Below are 9993 nucleotides of genomic sequence, written 5' to 3'. Positions count from 1 at the left end.
CTTCAATTTGTAGTATGCCCAAATCGATTTGAAGGTGAAAGGCTTTGCCTTTATGAAAACAAAAATCGACTCAAAGGTTGAAGATTTTGTTCTTGGTTTTGATTTTTATTGAAGAAGGAGTGATTAAATTGTTGTGGGAAGGATGGTTTGATTTGTTTTTGTTGAATGTTGTTGAGGGTTTTTGTTTTTGTGATGGAGAGGATGAGGGTTTTGATGTTGTGGGTAGTGTTTATGAATGAATGAATGAATGAATGAAGGTGGGAGTGGTTATAAAGAGGCCGAAATTTTCAAAACTGCAGGGGCAATCCGTGCGGATTAGGCTTAATCCGTGCGGATTCTGCTTCTTCAATCTTTGCAAAAGCTCGCCTAAAGACGGGCGGATTTGGTACAATCCGCTCGGATTTGCTGAACACGGGACGGGCGGATTTCTTCAAAGACGGACGGATTTCAGTCCAGAGATTTTTGCTTGTTTTCTTCAACAGAAAGACGGGCGTCTTTTTTACAAGACGGCCGGATTCTTCAAGACGGGCGGATTTTTGGAATCCGCTCGGATTCTTTGACAATCAAGAAAATTCCAAAATTCAGCTCGATTCAAGACGGGCGTCTTTTTTCTCGGGACGCTCGGTGCATAAGACGGGCGGATTTCTCTGGAATCCGCTCGGATTCTTCCTGTGTACACGGATTCAGTTCCATCCGTGCACAGCGCATTCCCTTTTTCATTCCTACATTCTTTCTTTCAAGGCTTGTGTTCTTCATTGTGGGGGCATTACTAAGGCATGGATAGCCTAGGCAATTGTCATCCCCACACTAAGGTAAAGCACTATACATCAATTGAAGTTGTTAGTCCCTCCCTCACTTCTCTCTTACATGACAATTATTTTGATCAAAGTAAATAAAAATCCAAAAATGACAAAAATGCAATACAAGAATTGAAATGTAAGTTAGGGAGTTAGAAATATTTACAAGTGGTGGTTTAGGGAGGACTCCACCAAACTCTCATTCTTGATGAGATGTCAAGGGGGCATGTTCAAGGTGTTGTTGATGTTGCTCAACACCTTGAAGAAGTAATCAAAAGCTTGTTCATTATTATGGTAGAGGTCCTCAATAGACCGTGGCCCTTGTTGTTGATCATGATCGATGGCATGCCCAATGTAGGGATTAAAAATCCCTTCAAACTCGTCGTCCCAAAGACCACAAACTTCATTGAGTTGATCATTGAAAATCTCTTGCTTAGATGGAGACAACTCTCCCAATTTCTTCCCTTGGCCAATAAGGCAATCCTCTTCTTCCTTGGTTGATTTTGATGAGCCTTGCAAGCTCTCCTTGTCACAATTCACTTCCTCTTTGAATGGAACATCTTCAATTTTCTTCCTCCATTGGAGTTCCGATTTCTTCCTTTCATCTTTTCGGCTATAATGATCAATCATGAAACATGGCTCATGCAAACGAGGAGCTCTCATGGTCTTGTCAAGATTAAAAGTTATGCTTTCATCTCCCACTTCTAGAGTGAGCTCTCCATGTTTCACATCAATGACCGCACCCGCGGTGTGTAGGAAAGGTCTTCCTAGAATGATTGGAATGTTGGAATCTTCCTCCATATCAACAATGACAAAGTCCACCGGGATGAAAAACTTCCCAATTCGCACGGGGACATCTTCCCATATCCCTAATGGTGTCTTCGTTGATCTATCGGCCATTTGGAGTGTGATGTTGGTGCATTTAAGCTCTCCCATTCCCAACCTTTTACTCACCGAGTACGGCATGACACTCACACTAGCCCCTAGATCACATAAGGTTTTGTTGATCGTCGTGTCGCCAATGGTACACGGTATTGAGAAGCTTCCCGGATCCTTTAACTTTGGAGGTGAACTCCCTTGAAGTATTGCACTACTCACCTTAGTGAAGGCGATAGTCTCAAGTTTCCGGATCGACTTCTTCTTTGTGAGGATATCTTTCATGTACTTTGCATAGGCCGGAACGTGGTTGATTAATTCCGTGAAAGGAATTGAGACTTCTAAATTCTTCACAATTTCCATGAACTTTCCAACTTGATCATCAAATTTGGGTTTGGCTTGACGACTTGGAAAAGGAAGTCTAATCACAATGGGCTCCTTCTCTTTGGCCTTGTCTTCATTTTTCTTTGAACTTTCTTCTTTTGATGATTCTCCATCTTTGGAGTTTTGCACCATTTCTTCCTTTTCACTAGCTTCCACAACTTTATCCTCAACTTGCTTCTTCGGTGCTTCATACCTTGTACCATTTCTCAAGTGAATGGCACTAACCGTTTCATGTCTAGGGGGATTACTTTGAGGTGGTAATTGCCCCTTTTGTCTTTGTGAGCTTGAAGATGCTAGTTGAGTCAATTGTGTTTCCAACATCTTGGTGTGAGCTAGAATGTTGTTGATGGTGGTTTCTTTTGCTTGGCTATCTTTTTGCATTTGGGTGAAAAATTCTTGTTGATTCTTTTGCATTTGGAGGACCGCTTTTTGGACATCAAAGCCTTGGTCAATTTGGTGATTGTATGGATTTTGATTTTGGTAACCTTGGTTTTGATTGTAAAAGGGTCTTTGATTTTGGTTTCTCATGGGTGGTGGAGTGTATGTTGTTTGAGGGTTTTGAACATTTTGGCTTTTGTATGAGAGATTTGGATGGAACTTGGTGTTTTCATTGTAAAAATTTGAATAAGGGGTACCACTTTTGTAAGCTTGGAAAGCGTTAACTTGTTCGGTTGTTCCCCTACACTCACTTGGGTCATGACCCAAAGTTCCACAATTCTCACATATCCCACTTGGGATTGATGAGGATGCCGTCATGGCATTGACATGATGCTTTGATGATTTTGAGTTTTCCTCAAGTCTAGCCATAGCTTGTTCAAACTTCAAGTTGATTGTGTCAATGTGAGCACTAAGTTGAGCACCCAATTGAGTAACGGAGTCCACTTCATGCTTTCCTCCTCTAGTAGCCTTGCGAGGTCTACTATATTGTGAATTATGGACCGCCATTTCCTCAATCTTGTTCCATGTTTGATTGTCATCAACTTCGGTGAACATTACATTTGATCCCATATTGAGAATGTTCCTAGAATCTTCATATAAACCATTCCAAAATTGTTGCACCAAAAACCATTCGCTAAGTCCATGGTGAGGACATGAGCGACAAATTCCCTTGAACCGCTCCCAAGCTTCATACAAAGACTCTTCATCCCTTTGCTTAAAACCCGTAATTTGAGCTCTTAGCATGTTGGTCTTTTCCGGTGGGTAGAATTTTTTGTAGAAAGCTAGAGCCAACTTCTTCCAAGAATCTATTCCAAGGGTGGCCTTATCAAGGCCCTTCAACCATTGCTTCGCGGTGCCGATTAAAGAGAAAGGAAATAAGACCCATCTAATTTGGTCTTGAGTCACGCCCGTTTGAGAGATAGCATCACAATAATCGCAAAAGGTTTCCATATGAGAATGAGGGTCCTCACTAGGCATTCCCCCGAATTGGCTCCTCTCAACTAGTTGGATGAAGGCGGACTTGGCAATAAAATTTACGGTGAGATGTTGCGGTGTAGGAGTACCATTTGGTAGATTCTCCTCGGTGGGTACGGAGTGTGACGAGAATTTTGGCATTGTAGGTGGATTTTGTGGGGTATTGTGTAATGGGTTATCTTCTCCTTCTATTGCGAAAGGATTGACAAACTCACTAGTAGGTTGAACAACACTTCTCAAATTCCTCCTAACAAGTCTCCTATTGTTCGTTAAGGTTCTTTCGATTTCACGGTCAAAAGGTAACAAATCACTTTGTAACCTTCTAGACATGCAAAATATCAAACAACTTAAAAACAATTAGAACAAACCTTGAGGATTTTTACTTCCTCAAGGCGAAGAAAGACACAACTAATAACAAAAAGGAAATCTAAATCAAACAAACACCGTCCCCGGCAACGGCGCCATTTTTGATCGGTCCATTTCGTATTCACAAATAAATAGATGTGGTCGTTGGTCACGGTCGAATCAAAACACAATTTATAGCTTAACAAGCAACTCTACAATTAGTAAAGAGGCAAGTAAAGGTCGGATCCCAAGGGACGGGAGTTGAAATGAGATTTCTATTGTAACTAGTGGTGTCTAAGGGGTGTCACAAATTGGGTTGATGTAGAAGGTTACTAAACTAGAATAACAATGAAAATAAACAAGCAAGATGAATAAAAAGGGGTGTAAACAATTGATTAAAGGCACTAGGATGTCATGGGATCATAGGGGAATCATGGGATATGATCATACAAACATGTTCTCAAATTATAAGCAAGCAATTATTGTTGTGATGGATTGAGTTGGGTTATATCTTACAATCCTAGGAAAGTTTGGGTCCCGGAGCCGAATCGATTAGATTGTACAACACCTACAAGTCGACTTAATCTTCCCTACTCAACAACATGCATGGTCTAATAAGACTCGAGTTGGGTTATGTCTTACAAGCCTCATTGAAAAGATAGGAGATGATAGTAAATGCAAGGATTCATAGGCTTAGCATTTCATCAAATATAACATGTGCATGAGTTGAGATCAAAACAAGCAAGCAAATAAGATATGAAAGCATATTAATTTAAGCATGAATCATTCCCCATGTTGGTTTCCCCTAATCACCCATTAACCCTAGCTAAGAGACTACTCACTCATTATCATGTTGATCATGCTAGCAAGGTTGTCAATCATACCAACAATATGAAACATGATGAATAAATGAAAGTAATTAACAATAATTAAAAAGGGATTAAGAGATTATACCTACTAATGATTCCACTAGTAAAGCAAGAATAATAGAAGTACTTGAATGCTAGATTGAGAGGTTGTCAATCTCCCAATAATAACCCAAATAATCTTCAATTACCCAAAATAAAGGATGAACAAAAGAGAGATTAAAGAACTAAAACTTGGATTAAAACTTGATTAATACTTAATTACAATATTGAAGAGAGATTTGATTGATATTAACTACACTAATTATGTAACACCCCGGTTTATGAAGGAGCCTTTAGCAAGACATTCCCTAATAAACCGGACTATTACCATCTCGGTTTCCCGAGGTAGTGAATAACAAAGTACAACAATACCAAAGTACTTTAAATTAAAACTTAACGATTACATGTTTATTACAAATTATCCAACTAAACTTAATATAAGATAAATACAACTCGCAGCGGAAAATAAATTAAGTGATAAAATCTTCTATGTGATCTAGACTTCTAGGTAGATTGGCCAAGTCCTCACGCATCCCATAGCTCACAAATCAGCTAATCTTTAGTACCTGTCAAATCTGCTCCCCATTATGGTTCATCACAGGTGTTCACGAATACACAGGGTCAACCACGAGGTTGAGTAGGGAAAACAATGAAACAATAAAATATGATATGCATGCTCCTCCTTCACCTCCATCTCCATCTCAACCCATCACACACATCCCCGAAACGCCCAGCCATACCGATCCCCGGTAGACTATATATCGACCGAAGTCGATCTGCCAGCTCGCAGCTGAGGACACCAGGGCAAGTCCTGCAGAACCCGCCTGGGCCTTATCACAACATCACATCGTATCACAACCTCGTCACCACCACACCATCCTCCAACTCCAATGCATATGAAATGCTCAACAGTAATTATGCAATACAATATGTATAACAAATGAATGAAATCATGCCAGCTACTGAATGTTGTGATACCATACTCAATACGATCAATTCAGTCAATCACTTTCCCGTATATATAAATCATAACATAAGTCAACATCCAGAAATCAAGTCAACACAATTCGATCAATGATGATAACAGGACAAGTGTATTTCCCTACCTCAAAGTGCCAGCAAATCCAATTACGCATTAAAGCGATCCGAGAAAACAAAGCAATGCATTTGATTATCGATCCTTCACAAGTCCGTCACCTAAAACAATTATAATATTTATAATTACTAACTACTAAATGTAGACATCTCTCAAAATAGAAACTTTCCCGATATAGTAACTTTCCACTTTAATCAGTCCCGACTCAAAACCCGACTTGAATTATTTAACCGACTCGGGAATTAAATTAAAGAACTAATATGATAAATAAAAGATTAACGAATTATGCGATTAAGAAATACCCGAATCAACCCGTCTCTAATTAATTAATAACTCGGAAAAAGATTAATTAATTAAGGATACGATAACTTAAATAATAAGGACACGAAACGAACCCGCTAAATAACACGCCCCAACCACGGTTTCCAGCCCATTTCTCAACTCCACACGCCACCCAACCACCGTGACAACCACCAGCCGTGTCCCCCACTTCGACCCGACCACCAAACAACCACCCCCATCAAGGTCGACTCCCGCCGGCGAGTCAAACCAGCGCCGCCAAATGGCCTGGTTCACCCCCACGGCTCACCAAACACCTCCTGTTTTCCTTTTACCACCACCGCAACCAACAACCCTACCCCTGCCAAACCACCACGCCCTTGCTCGCCGTCAGCCCACGAACACAGACAACCCAGCACCACCTTGTCGACCTCCCCCTAGTCGACGGTGGCACCACCCCAAGGCTACCCATCTAAACCCGCCTGAAACCCGTGTATAAAACCCGTTGCTGCACCCCCTGTCGCTGCCACCTCTCACCGCCACTAGCACCACCTAAAACCACCATAACCACCACCATTTCACTCGTCCCTTACCACTCTACCCATATACCCCGACAACCACCACCAAAAACGCCTCCCATAGACACGAAACAACAAACAACCCTCGACAGAAAAACAAAAACAGAGAAAAGACGGTTGCTCTTACCTTTTTCCTGCCGCCACTACCGCCACCAGGCCACCCACGGTTGTCGACAAAGGTCCCTAGTTCATCCCTGCTGCGTAGACAACAGCCACACACTCTCTCTCTCTCTCGAATTGCGTGAAGATGGGGATTGGTGTTGCTGAAATGAGGGTGGCGGGTTGAGGGAGTAGGGTTTGTAGTCTTAGGGTAGAATTAGGTTATAATTAGGTTAAATGGTAAAATGGGTCATGGGTAATCGTGCCCGAGTAGATGGGTAAATGTCATGGGTCAGCGTGGTTGGTAAAAGAATTAATTATCGTGACTTCGTTCAGTTAAACCCGTCTCAACAAGTTTACGAATAACTCGATCTTATGATATCAAATACGACTAAACAATTACTTGACTCAATTAGCGATATAAAATACGGGGTATTACAGTCTTCCCCCCTTAAAATGAACTTCGTCCCGAAGTTCGCTCCCGTACTCAAACATCAGAAAGGTATTGTATATCGTACATACGGACGTCACGCATTTCTAACACAGTTAACACACACTTTTGACACATCAATTAAACATAACAGACACGGAATGTTACATTCTGCCCTCCTAAAAATAAACTTCGTCCCGAAGTTAACTCATCTTCACTTAACCCAACTAACTACAACTAATAACTACCTGAGAACACAAATGTATAACAACTAAATAATCATCTGAGAACACCGTCATCTTCCATCTAAATTCCGATCTCGAACTCGAGTAACTCAATAACCATGGTCGCTCTGGACCGTAAACGTAACTCGGCACAAAGGCTCCACAACTCAATACTAGTGGCCAATCTCAATCTCAATATCAACAGTTTAACTACACTCTTCTTTCACACATCCACCAACTAACAGAAGTAGGAACAAAACATATAGAACTCATTTGCATAGGTACCCCACAACGAAACATCAACTTGATCAAAACTACAATCTACAAATAAATGTAATATAAACATTAAGATTTTACAATCCTACCCGACTAGAAACATGGTTACGTCCTCGTAACCTCTTTTCAAATTTTCATATATCTATGCAACAAAATCATTATCAACCACACGTGACAGGAAAGAATACATGATAGGAGATTACGCATCCACATTAAGGTCGAAACAAAGTTTTATTAAGGGATTAACTGATTGTCAACACGTAACATTTATTACTAGCTCATGCGTAACTTAAAAACACAACATCAACTAAAAGAACAACAAGGAAGGAATCATGGTTTACACGGTTTCACAACTAATAAATTTGATGATCAATTATAGACTATGAACGAGCGAGAGCAAAATCAACGGAACAATTTAAGAACTTCTCACATTTGTAAACATATCACAGAAATAGATCTGCCACTACTATCTATCACAATCACAGGATCTTATTGACATGTCCATACAACCATTTACTCACTCACTGGTTTAGGTCACGAATTAGGTCGATGAATTTAAGCAATCAACAACATACTCATAATTCATATTTTAAATTATAAAAATTGTTTGCACGATATCAATTCTGAAAACATGTTTTCCAATAAAAGTAACTACATATGATCAATGACAACGACAACATTACTTCCATATCACACCTATGTTTCACATTTTAGCAACCATATCATTCAATCGTGTCCAGCAACTTAGTATAATTCATTTTCAGCAAAACAAGAGATATTGTATAAATAGTTTAAACATATGTTTGCCATCATATACTTTGTAGAACACTAGTTATGATAAAAGATTAGCAACTTGAACAACTTCTCTGACTTGCATGATTGAATAATTAGGCAACTCGTAGGCTCATAAAAATGTAACTATAATGACTTATCATTTAAACCAATGCATATCATGTGAATCATCAAAGGGTTATCTTATTATAATTGTCGACATAGTTATCATAACAATCTTTGTTATAATATAATCGGTAGTAACGACTCGAGAATATAGGTATGCCAATTGTCGTGTTATATCCACTAGTTTCCTTTATATCACACCCATACATTTGCAAGACTCACTTTAGCATTTTATGACATTGTAATAACGAACATATTCAATAAGGAATAACAACACTGTTTATTATCATGTTATAGGTGTAGGTCCAACTGACATAATTTAATGCGATGAAGGTAATAAATGTAATTATGGGCACACAACTCACATGAAGACATTAAAACTCAGATGCATCCTACATGTGTGAACATTTAGACATCATTATTATAATTATTCATGCGTGGACCTTAGAACAATCAATTAACTTTTAACGCCATCAACTTTACTAAGACATGACAACATAGTTTTATTTTTATATATATCCGACCATCACGCAAATATGATGAACATACTAGAGATAGTACAACATGCCAAACATACATAAAATATGCAACAACTGGATTCGTATAAAATATTTCACCCTTGACTAAGAATCCATTTAAGCTATCCCATTTTACTCACGCTATCATGCCAACAATGTTATCAACTAAGTTATAATTTTAACACTTGTTAAGATACATAACTACTAAACATGCGTGCTACTATCGTCACATAAAGCATTATAAGTTCACATTACTAAGGCTCATGAATTATTCAAACAACTGCATGAAACTCTACCTAGAATGCAAATTTTACAAGTCATGTTTCACGTTGTAACTTTCAAAGATCACGAATAAATAACCGTCCGATTAAAACTTGATTCATATTATTTTTGTAAAAACACGGAGAGTTAAAAACACAGGGGAAAAGAATTAGGTCCAAAGCACAAAATTTCATTTTTTTTAAGGAATTTTACAACTCAGTTGGTCCAAACAAACATGTGACAGCAACTGGTCCAAGACTTGGGTCAGTTTGCAAAACCTACCGTTTAATATAGAGACATCAAGAATTTTCGTGGTTTGTTAATTTGAAAACATATGCAAATCTTCTGATCGATGGAGTTGTAATTATGCAAAAATTATTAACACAATTTAAATGAGGATTTTTACAAAATCGTTGGTCAAAACATCACTGCACAGGAACTTCCTGACCACAGCCCACTAAAATATTTATTACTCCTAATCCGTATATCATATAAGCATGAAACCAGCGCCAAATGAACACTAACTCACAAGGCTATCTCTCATAAAATTTTCATCCCTAGGCAATAAACAGAAAAGAAATGGCAGTAAGATCAATTCGAGAGTAAAATCAT

General features: G+C 39.0%; 1 non-coding gene across 1 annotated transcript; it reads left to right on the top strand.

Annotated features, from left to right (window-relative positions):
• The first annotated feature begins 3132 nt into the window (after window positions 1–3132).
• On the top strand, window positions 3133–3239 carry LOC141602920 (small nucleolar RNA R71). The gene has a single exon (XR_012524824.1). It is a non-coding gene; the product is annotated as a small nucleolar RNA R71 (small nucleolar RNA).
• Window positions 3240–9993: the final 6754 nt, after the last annotated feature.

The sequence above is a fragment of the Silene latifolia genome, chromosome 9 (genome assembly GCF_048544455.1).
Source record: "Silene latifolia isolate original U9 population chromosome 9, ASM4854445v1, whole genome shotgun sequence".
Classification (NCBI taxonomy): domain Eukaryota; kingdom Viridiplantae; phylum Streptophyta; class Magnoliopsida; order Caryophyllales; family Caryophyllaceae; genus Silene; species Silene latifolia.
The sequence above is the reverse complement of the archived record's forward strand: the minus strand, read 5'-3'. Positions and strand labels throughout refer to the sequence as shown.